The sequence below is a fragment of the Lepidothrix coronata genome, unplaced genomic scaffold (assembly GCF_001604755.1).
Source record: "Lepidothrix coronata isolate B3197 unplaced genomic scaffold, Lepidothrix_coronata-1.0 Scaffold17, whole genome shotgun sequence".
NCBI classification, from domain to species: domain Eukaryota; kingdom Metazoa; phylum Chordata; class Aves; order Passeriformes; family Pipridae; genus Lepidothrix; species Lepidothrix coronata.
The window spans coordinates 4618488-4629932 of record NW_016690197.1 but is presented as its reverse complement, the minus strand read 5'-3'; the positions used below and the strand labels follow the sequence as shown (position 1 = coordinate 4629932).

General features: G+C 48.7%; 1 protein-coding gene across 1 annotated transcript in view; it reads left to right on the top strand.

The window, feature by feature from the left end:
• Positions 1-6749: 6749 nt before the first annotated feature.
• Positions 6750-11445, top strand: part of ZMIZ1 (zinc finger MIZ-type containing 1) — a 349956-nt gene continuing 345260 nt past the window's right edge. Inside the window, exon 1 of the mRNA XM_017806863.1 lies at positions 6750-7178. The gene's annotated coding sequence lies outside the window, so the exon portion shown is untranslated. The remainder of the gene's footprint in view (positions 7179-11445) is intronic.

The window sequence follows — 11445 nt, the reverse complement described above, 5'->3', positions numbered from 1 at the left end:
ATTTGTGTAAGCAACTTATGGCTATTTATTCATATTTTATGAATTTATTTTTCCTTTTTCCAAAATTGTATTAACCATCCCTTGTGGTACTAAATACAGTTGGTTAGGAAAAAAATAAATTACGCTGCATGCTAAATGGGAGGACCCATTGAGAATCTAGTCCTAAGTGTGTTTAAGGCTACATTTTATTTACTGTGATTAGCTGTGTTAGCGCTGTAGTGTCCTGGCAAGCTCTGTCTGATATGAAGCAGTCCTCACTGTCCTGAGAATAACATTTTGCTGGTTTTTTGCTCTCCTTTCACATTGCCAGGCTGGCTAGTTTGGACTAAAATCTCTCACATAAACTCAGACCAGAGTTCAACCCAAGAGTTTTCCACTTGGTTCTAGTGTCATTTGTCATTTCCATCTCCTGGCTGCATCATATAAAAACTGAAGACAAGGGGAGAAACAGAAGTAGGACTTAGACTGCAGCATTCATGCTCTACACATGGTTACAGTTGTTGTTCTTTAAATCTCACTACCTTTTGCCATTAAAATTCAGTGAGGCTAAAAGTAGATCTGTTTACTGACAAAATCTGGCAGCAGGTAGTCAAATGATAGAAAAACAGAGTAGTATTTGCTCTGCCATGTATGAAATGGGAATCCACACCTTGAACACCCGTTGACATACCAAGTGAAGTGCTCTCAAGGTAGCTATAGGCAGGTCTGTGGCAGGGAGGGGCTTACTTTACATAAGGTTATTCAATTGCATTATTTGGACTGGATTAAAAAATGAGGTCCTGATGTCTGTGGTCACTCAAAATCCTTGGGTATTTTTTTTTGTAAGAGGATGGTGTTGCACCTTTCACTCCGGCCATCTTCCAGCTTTGCTAATTATAGTCTGCCTCAATATGTTTCCCTGAGTTTAAACTTGGATAAAGTTTTGTTTTCTTTTTCACTTTTCCTCCTGAAATTGTAATAGTGTAGCTTGAACAGCATTTAATAACAACAGAAGTGACTGCAGTCCCTATTTACCAATCTCAGTTGCAATGCCTAGAAATTATTTGCTTTATAGGCAAGGTTTGCGTGAGTCAAGTGACATCATCCCAAACCAAATTTGGATCTGAGATTTCTCAAAGCTGAGATGTGCTCAGTTCTTGAATTTGTCTCTAACAGGACAGTCTTTATATTAAAAGACAAGATTCTGTGCTCTGCAGTACCTAATGTTTATGCCCCCATCAAAGTATCCTTTTGGTGCTATATAAATAGCATGTTTACAGTGTTGCATTTCCTCAGCTTGCATAGTTACGTTCCTTTTCAGTGTCTTATACGTGGCATGCTTTCTCTTCCTATCCTTTCAGCTCATTTTTGGTTTTTAAGCTGTATCCTTGACTCTTGAAGGCATACATCCTGGATTTCAGTGCTATCTTCTTACATAATTTTAAAAGGTTTTATTCTCTTTGCCAAAGTACTCAAATCACCTTGTTTAATCCAGGATAGTGTGCACGTGAAGGCTGAGAACAATGCTGTAAGCTATAGCTTTGATCCTTCTCAGCAGATACCCCATGCACAATTGAGGCATGGGTGCAAAGTTACTCAACATTCAGAGTTACTCGGGTCTTGTATTTGCAAGACTAGAGGCTTCCTGAGTGTCTATGTTGCCTTACTGTGGCACCCCAAAGAAGAGTTTTGGACTTTTGAGTACAGAAAACAATTTGCAGAAGTAGCAGCTTGGTTCAGAAAGAATCACTGTAGAAAGGATTTGTCACTGTAAATTCCAAGAAAAGACAAGATGTGTATCCTTAGTGACTATAAAATGTCTCGATGATGCTCCTTGTCTCGTCTGTCACATGGAAGCTCCTTTGCAGGAATCCAGTCTCTCATTTTAGTCACAAATGACTATGTGGCTTAGGCAGTATAGGTTGAGAAGGACCAAAGAGGCATGAAGTTTAAGACAATATGCAGATGTTTTCAGACCTCAAAAAGGAAAAGGGAAGAGGAAAAAGAAAAAGCCCAAACCTCCAGCTACTTCCCTCTTCATGTCTTGTAATTGTTTTCCATTTGTTTTTCTCAGTAAAATTGTTTATTTTTTCCTCTAGGACTCCAGTTGCATAACTGTGAATTTCCTTAATGTCTTTGCATAGCAATTTCATCCTTACTTTAAGAATCCAAATAAACCTTGTTTTCTTTCCCATACTATTAAGGAAAGGATAAAAACGGACATAGTCCTCAATAAACTGTATCAATTTGTCACTGTGTGCAATGTAATATATATATAGCCTGGCTGCTGCCTCACTGAAACTTAATCTCATTTTCACACAGGTGTAATTTAACTGTATCCAGTAGTATTATTCCTGGCATCCTTCACTGTTGTTATGTCAGAAAAAGACTTGTTCTCCCCCATTTCGAGGTAGTATTAGCTAAACTTCAGCACAGCTATTGATCTGAGTAAGCATTTGCTTGATCTGAGTAAGCATTTGCTTGAGCTAAGCCTGTGAGTTATGACAGAAGGGCACATCAGAGATTTGTGTTGATGGATGAATAGTTCCATGAGGGCTCAAAAGATTCTTAAATGTGTGTACCTGGGGAGCATCAGGTGGTGTGGCGCCATGGGTGTGACTGCAGCAAACAGCTACCAGAAAGCAATACTGATGTCAGACCCCACTATGAAGTCAGCAGTGATCACAGGCAATCTTTTGTGCATATTGTACATCTGCAGACCATATTGGGTTTACTTGAATTAGCCCTTAAACTAGGCAGCTTAGTTACTAATGGCTGTAGAACCCAATAGCTCAGTGTGGACTTGCGATCTAAGCACTTGCTCCCTCCCTTTGGCCTCCATGCTACGCTGCAAAAGCTGCACTGATAGCAGTTACCTGATAAAGCTAGTATAGAAGTAACCTGGGTATGTCTAGACACAATGTCTACATGCCATCTCAATCAATTCCATTTTCATTATGGTACAGTATGAGTTATGATAGCAGCAAAACCTAATTTGAGCTACAGCTGAAGAGGGTTAGGGGGAGGTGATATTCTGGTTTAACATACAATCCTCTGGAGAAAAGAGTTCAGATCTGTCTTAGGTTATATAACAGAAATGAGGTTAGCAGATTTGGTCTAATCCCTTGTGGACAGGCCCACCACAGAGCGTGGAATAATGTGGATAACTGTCTGTCTGCCTGCTTGCTGACAGCTTTGCTACTGCAGCAGCAGAACACTGTTAAGCCAGGATTCGAGATCAGGCACTGAAGCTTGTGCAGCCTCTGTTGTAAAGCTGTTCCAAGAACTCTTCATCTCAGAATTGTCAAGAGCACAAAGAGCAGCCTGGTCTCTTAGAACAAACAAAAAGGGCCCAATCCTTGGTTGTTTTGTAAATACTGTTTTTACTTTGCTCTGACATTGCAACGGCATTGGAAAATTAGGCTGATCGGCCTAATTGAGGGCTTTGTTTGGAAGGTTGTTCTTGGGACAAAACTGAATACCCGAAGCCAGTCCTGCCATACATGTAAACTCCTAGCTCTTTTTTTCAGTCCAAGTGGCCGGTCTACCCTTTATGCCACAGCAGGCAATTGGCAATGAATTAGAGCAACTATAAAAGTTCTTTGTAGTGAATTAGTCCAGCCCCTGGCTGAAAAAAAGTACATCAACATGCATTAGTGGCACCTTTCTAAATTTGTGAATCATATCAGCACAGGTCAGAGAAAACTAAGGCCCTCCTAATCTTCAGGGAATTTAATTTACAAACAAACTGGTAAATACGCTAGATAAACTGACTGCTGCAACCACTTTTGGGCCAAAACCTTGTGGGTGACTAATGCAGGAAATGGGGAATGTCTCCAGGGACTGAGAAGGTGAAGTGCTCTGTGTGGGCAGGTGTAGCAGTTGGGATCTGGCCATGACACCAGTTAACACATGCTGTCACTGCAATGCTGTCTGAGCTTGAATGGCTGCAAGTGCCAAAGGCTGCATTTGCGCATCCCCTGTGAACTGGTATCACCTCCAATCCCTTGGGTGTCTCTGAACAGTGTGTGGCAAACCCCGATTTAGAAGAGGCAGGTTCAGAGGACACAATGGCATCTGCTAAATCACTACACTTATTTCCTGCAAGACCTTTATTTTCCTAGCCATGTACTGTACGGATCAGGTGACTGGGTTTCTGAAAGAAGGCAGGATGATGCAGCTGGTAAATCCTGCATGATGTGCAGATGTGGAATGTAGTCTGCGAAAAACCTACAAAAATTTTGAAAAAGTAAATGTGTTTTTACCAATCTGCTTTCTGCCTGGATGGTATCAGTGGAAATTATGCTTAAATACAGTGGATAGGCTATGACCTTGTAACTGCTGTTCTGCACAAAGATAGGTTTAATTTTTTATTCCTCTATTTCTGCAAGAAGGTTCTAGCATTCAAACCTACTGTTTGACTTTGCCTGTGTGCAAGACAGAAGTTTTGACACCTTACCAAGGTGATGCCTTAAAAATATATTAATTGCAAATTAATTACTATTAAGGTATGATACTCTGACACCTGTATGATTATCAGGAGATGAGTATATTGCTACAGTGCCATTGTTGGTTACCTAAAAGGCTGGTTTTATTCTGTGCCGCTTTTAATAATGGACATAAAATGCTGGGCAGGAGTGAAATGGGTTTCACTGACTAGACAGGATGTGCTGTTAAAGTCAGTAGACTGCAGGTTGCAATCACGGGGGTTGGTGTGGCTCTGGCAGGAGGGCGCAAGGGAGAGGCGAGGGGTCACCGCTGGAGCAGGGGCCGAACGCGTTGGAAGCGCTCAGGTCCTGGTCCCCTGGGCCTCTTAGGGCCCGGACCTTTGGCAAAACACTCCTTTGACGGATAACAGGGCTCGCCGTGCGGACAGGGAAGCGGGCCCTTAGGCCGCGCCGCCGGCCCGCCCTGCCCCGCACAGCCGCGGGGACGGGGGGCCCGGCCCGGCCCGAGCGCTCCCGCCCGAGCGCCCGCCGCGTCTTCCGGGCAGCTGAGGGCAGCGATCGGGGCGGCGGAGGCCGCGGGAGGGAAGGAGCCGTGACGCCGAGCATTGGCTCCGCTCCCCGTGCGGGCGGGCAGTGCCAGAGGGACCCGCGGGCGGGTGCGGGCCCAGCACAGGCGCCCCCTCTCCTGTCTCTATCCCCTTGTCCGGCGGCGGGGCCCCCGGCAGCGCCCGGTGCGCCTTTAAGGGGAGGCGGGCGGGAGGGTTGGCAGCGGCATTGTTCCCTGACGTCACCGCAGCCTGTGCGGCGGCGGCTGCTCTCAAACTTGCCTTTGTTATTCGGCGCTCCCCGGCTGACACCGCGGCCGCTCGCAAAACGCGGAGCCGGAGCCGCGCCGGAGCGGCGGGACGTGCCGCGCCGCCGGCTGCCCGGGGCCGGGAGGGGGCCGCGCCGCCCGCCCGGAGCTCCCCCCCCGCAGCCGCGGCGGGGCCGGGGAGGGGCGGCCGCCGCTCTGCCTCCGCGCAGCGTCCGCACGGCCCCCCCCGGCGCCCCGAGGCGAGCGGGGGGCGGCTGGAGGCACAGGGAGAGCGGCAGGAAGAGGGTTTCTTTTTCTTCTGGGGAAGCCAGGGAGGCGTAAATGAGCGGGGCGGGGGCCACCCCGGGGGCACTGCCCTCGGAGGGTGGGCGGGCGGTGCAGCCCCGCAGCCGCCGGCCCCGCGCAAAGCAGCGCGTCCATGGGCGGCGGAGCGGGGTAGCCCCGCGGGGTTACGGGCGGGGAGAGCCCCGGTAGCGCTCGGTTCCGGCTGCACGCAAAAAAAAAAAAAAAAAGGAGGAGAAAAAAAAAAGACAATCCTCCCCCCTCCCCAGGCGATCCGACATCCCTTTACAGTCCCGATCGTTCTCCTCCTCCAACAACAAGACGAATGTGACCAGCGAGGAGCTACACAGTGCTGTTTAAATTGCTTATCTTAATTGCATAATCTAACAAGCCCCGTTGGAGCACGGATGAATATATTAGGCTTATTAACAACTCATCATAAAATATTGATTGTCCTGGAAGTGTTTTATCAAGGGGAAGAGAAGTCGAGGGAGATGTTTTTTAGCAGATTGGTGCTTGTCAGACAGGGACGGTTCCTTCTTATTTTCTCCCTGGAAATCGGGCTGGATTTCCTGAGGAGCACAGGAGAAGAAAAAACAGCAGAAAAACACGCCCTATTGTTAGCGCCGGGGGCCGCGCTCCGGGCGGCGGGGGGGCCCCGGCCCCTGACCGCCCCCCCTCTGGCGGGGCCGCCTCCCCGGCCCGCCCCGCCAGGCACCGCCGCCCACCCGGCTTCCCCGGCGGAGCGGGGACCCCCGGGAGAACCCCGCTCCTACCTGGGTGGTGGGAGCTCCGGGCTCTGAAAATAACAGGGGCCCCGAGGGTGGCGGTGGTGGTGGCAATAAATGGAGGGGGTGGTGGTGGGATGTCTACAGCGCAGTAGACGGAGCAGCGGGATCTTTCGGCGTTCCCGTGTAATCCCCCTGCCCGCCCGGTAGTTCCTTCCATGCCCGTAAAAATTCTCTCGAGAAGACGACAGAGACAGAGGCACCTCATGTTTGAGAGAGTGTGTTGGGTCCAAGGTGGTTTTCCCCTATTTAATAATACAAAAACACCGAAGGGAGTGTAGATACTCTCCAGCTTTCAGTTTCCAGAGTGGAAGGGTTTCCAAGTGCCTGGTATTCAGGAAGACTAAAACGAGAATCCCCGCCTTAAAATACACTGTAAGACAATATTTGTATTTTAACTCGCATCTAAGATTTTTAACTTTGTGTGATTTGGGGAGTGTGTGTGTGTGTGATGCGGGGGGAGAGGGAAAGGGAGAGGGCGAAGGGAAGAACATCCCTGTAGGAGGCAGCTCCCTTTCAGATAGGAATCTGGGACAGATTTTGCCAGCAGCCACAAAGCATGGCCCTTTGGTAATAGAATAGCCAATGTAATTTGACACTTCAACTTGCTGTGCTCTCTGCTAGTTGATTCACTTACTCACCCACTAACATTGAGCTCCTTTTCACTGTCTGTGGGCAAGGGGAAAAAAAAAGGGGGGGGGAAGGAAGAAAAAAGAAAGCGGGGGGAGAAGGAAGAAAGGAAGGGAATAAACAAAATTATATATTTAAAAATACCCAAGTAGAGCTGCAAATCAGTTGGGGAGAGAGGATTTTGCCTGCCTTCTTCCTTATTATTTTGCTGCTGCAAGGCTGCTTTGCAATCCGTAGGTAAGTTTCTCGTCTATTTGCGCTCCCTGCTCGCACCTCCCCGTTCGCGGCCGGGCAGGGGTTGCGTCTCGGCGGAGCAGAAACAATGGAGCGGCCACGCTGGGGAAATAGGTGTACAGGGAGGGAAAAAAAAATAATACATATTTATTCTGCAAGGGGAGAAAATGTGCGGAGACTTCTTAAAGGGGCAGGCTGTCCCCACCGAGGGCGCGGGGCGAGGGCGGGCGGGGAGCCGCGGAGCCGGGCCCGGCGGCGGGGAAGCGGCTCTACCCGAGCAGTGCCCTTTCCGGGCCGGCCGCGGGGTCGCGGGGGGACCCGGCCCGGAGCGAACTTGGAGCAGCCGCGGCGTGAGGCGGGCGGGCGTCGGAGCCGCCGCAAGCACAAAGGGGGCTGCGGGGGCCGGGGCGGCGGCTGCCCCCGGCCGGGGCGAGCGCCGTCGGGGCGGACTGGAGCCCCGCGGCGGGGCCGGGGCTGCGGCTCGGGGCGTGCGCGCCCGGCCGGCTGTGTGTGCGTGCCCGGCCGCCCGTGCGGGGCTGGGGAGACGCGTGGGGAGGCTTTCGTCTGTTCTCCGGGCTCCGGGAAGCTTGCCTGGGTGCAAATTCCTTGTGTCTGGGTTTTGAGAGCCAGTTGGGACCGGGGCCTCTCTCGCCAGGCAGGAGGAAGGAGCAGCCCCCCTCCCTCCCTCCCCCCGGTGCATCTGTCCAGGAAGCCGCCGGGCGGAGGGGAGGGGGCGCGGGGACAGAGGGCCGGGGGTGCCCGGCCCGACCCGACCCGACCCGACCCGGCCGCCTCTCGCCCGCCTTTGTGCGAGGGGAGCGGGGGAGCCGCTTCCAGGGGCGGCCGGCGGAGCTGCTCGCGGGGAGAGGGGGAATGGCAGCCAGTTAAAAGACACTTCAGGAATGTAAACATAAAAATAGGAGCCATCCAGCCACGCTCTTGCCCCCCCCCCCCCAACCCCTCCCGCCCCGCCGCTCAGGATAGCACTCTGGGCTGGCGCGGTAGCGGGGAAGGAGTACGGCAGCCTGAGACAGGGGGGAGGAAGTTGTTACTATAATCGGGGTTTTAGACTGTAAACTTTGTTTTGCACGTGTAAAGTTTAATTTCGGTGCCGCCTCGGAGGCTGCGATGAGGGACACGGGGCGGCGCCTCGGGGGTGCCCCTCCAAGTGCAGCCCCTGTCTGTGCTAAAGGTGGAACCTGCCCGGCGGTGGCAGCGTGACCCTGCACCGCGGCCAAGCCGCTTTTGTCTGGGATCGCCGGGGTCCCGCTCGCCAGCCCCGGCAGCTGCACGGGCTGGTGCAAATCGCGGCCGTATCGTCAGTTTATCGAGACCGAAGCGAACTTAAGGCACAGCTATGCGCTGTCGTCCGATCGTGCGCCGTGTGTATTTTTGTGCTTCAGTTAATAATCTGCAAACGGCTTAATGGCTCTGTAGTGCCAGAGGAATTGGTTTTCTCCATTTACTTCAGCAGGCCTGAGTGAAGCTGGTGTTCTGGCTGCTTTTTTCAATGCATTGACACGAGAGAAGAGGATTTAACTTGGCAGCCTGAACAAATGCTCTATCAAAGGTTTCCTAAGAGACAGTAGGAGTGCTGGGGAGATGAATGACCTGGGGTAGTTTTAGGGTGCTACCTATGCAAGCTTTCTTTTAAATATGAAATGGCCATTTAGGGCTCTGAATAAAACTATGCACATCAGAAAGGAGACAGGCTTATAAAATTTAAAAGGGCAAAAGCCCATTAATGCTATGGTGAAGCTTTGGCTCCCAGGTCTGGTTGAGTAGTTCCAATTGCCTTGAAGTGCCAGAGCTTTTAAGGAATCTTTAGCAACAGCTTCTCTCTATCTGTGGAACGGACCTTGGCCTTGCACATTGGAAGGTTAATGGTGCAGCCTCTCCTCCCCAGGCAGGGGAGCGAGGGCAGCAGTCAGGCGTGAGGGCACCGGGGGTAACCAAGAGGTGAAGCAAGAACAGGAGGGGAAGAAAAAAACAAAAGCTCTGTGCTGGAATAGAGATAAAACATCTTACTGGTGGTAACCTGTTCAGGTTGTGATACTGAAGCAGTAACGTGGCACTGGGGTAACTCAAAAGTGTTACCAGCACGAGCAGAAAAGTTTCACAGAGGAATACAGCAAAGCTAAACACCTTTGGGAGAAGGATCCCTCTGACAAACATAGTTGGTCTCAGATTCAGAGCTCCGCTTCTCTTGACTGGGGGAAATGTACTATGGCATCAATCTTCTCTTGGCGGGGCCTGGTGCAGGTTTGTGAATGCCAGAAGACTTGCTCTGACCTTTTTCTGTTCCAAGTTGAGGATGTTGAAACACCAGCCATCAAACAAAAGAGACATTGAAAGCAAGATCTGCAATGGAGCACGTGTGACTTTGAGGCTAGCTGAGTGCATTTGGTGACTGTTTTCCTCGTAGTTTGGGGTGGGGAGGAGGAGAAAGAAAAGGTCGCTTATTTTTACAGTGAGGCTATGGAAAACATGACTTGAAATCCTTTAAGTATCCCATAGTCAAGGTCCTTTTTTCTTTTTATCTTTTTAAATGTTGTCTTAAAATGTCTTGATTTTTGCTCTTTTTACGTGTGTATCTATAACTGCCACATTACAAGAGGAGGATTATTTTTTCCCATGGATGCAAGCAGGACCAGGAATTTTACCGAATCCACTGCATTAAAAAAAGAAAGAAGCTTTAAAACAACAAAAAAAGTGTCTTTAGGATTATGTTTTAAAACAATGAAGAATTTCCTGGGATTGAATTGACAGATTTTGATTTTTATTTATTCAAGATAACACTACCTCAAAAGGTGGCTGATTTAAAGATTATTCTGTAAATTGTAATTTAAATTTACTTTGGGCTTTCCGAATTTAAAAAGAACCTCTTGGGAGCAGTTGGTGTAGGTATCTAACCTGCCAATGACATTCATGTCAACATGGACAGATGCTTTTATTGTTTACATTGTTTACAGTCCACAATACCTTAAATAAACGTTGATCATGATTAGAAACAATAATTGAGTCTGTGGCAAAGGATCAATGAAAACTTTGTTTCAGGAAAGAAGTGAGTTGCTGTGTATATGTACAGAGAGTGTTTTGTGCTCTCTGAGATGAAATAAAACTGCAATCTTAGTATGGCATTCAGTTCTGGTTTTAGAATATTTTAAGAAACCCACAAAAGATAATGGATCAGTTTCTACAACATTTGAAAGATTTTTTTCCTGATCACCAGCAGGTACAAGGAGTGGAAAGGAAAGGAGGCTTTGTAGCACAGTTCCATTCATAACTTTTCTTGGAAGTTGCTTGGCCTTTGCCCTACATCTCTTTTACTTTTATGGGCTCCAAAGGTTTTCTGTTGGAGAAAGAAAACAAACAAACCAACCAAAAACAACACCCCAAACCGTCATGGATGGCAGTTACATCACGGATCACTATAGTTGGTGACAGTGTTGGCTGGTTTTTAGCAACTTGATGTGTGTACTAGCAGCTTGGAAAGCCTGGTTTCTCTCCTGAAAAGGAAGAAAAGTAGATCTGAGAAAGGAAAAGGAGCTGGAATTCCTTTTGCCTTCCACGATGTTGTTGATAGGTTTCAGAATACAGCCTTTTTCCAGTGTCACACAGAAGATAATATGACTGAGAAATGGAGGTGGTGGCTGACCAGGAACTCGTGGTGTCTGCCTTGCTGCTCTAACAACGTGGGTGATTGAGTGCTGCAGGAGGATTGAGCTTGGATTGTTAGGGCTTTACCTGGGAAGCCTGTTTCTCATAAATAAGTAGGACTGCAGTTAATGCCTGTGGTAACAAATTTGACCACTATGCAATTGGCTGATTTGTTCGCTCCTAGTTAGACCAATTTTTGTGAAATCCTATCCTGTATTACAGCAAAGCGGTGAGAATATTGCTGAAGAGTGTAGAGTTGGGTTGTGCTTGTTCTCGTCAACTGCTTGTTGTGGGACAAGAAGCACAAGCCCTCTTTATCCAGTTAGGTCTGTTTTATGGAAGAGCACAGTAAAGAACACATCAATACAGACCATGAGAGATATACCTCCTGCTCAGATACTGTACACTTTCTTTCGCTCAGTTCATGTCTTCACTCAAAATGTATGTAAGTTTTCCTGCTGTCAGCCAAGTTGAGGCTGTCAGTGGTATTAGAAGTGATTTCTGCTTTAAAATGGTGTCTTTGGCTTAAAAACAAAAGGTTGTTTTGCCATATTGTTTTTTCCCCTTCCTCCTTCTTATTGTAGAAACAGAAAATTCTAATGTAGCAATT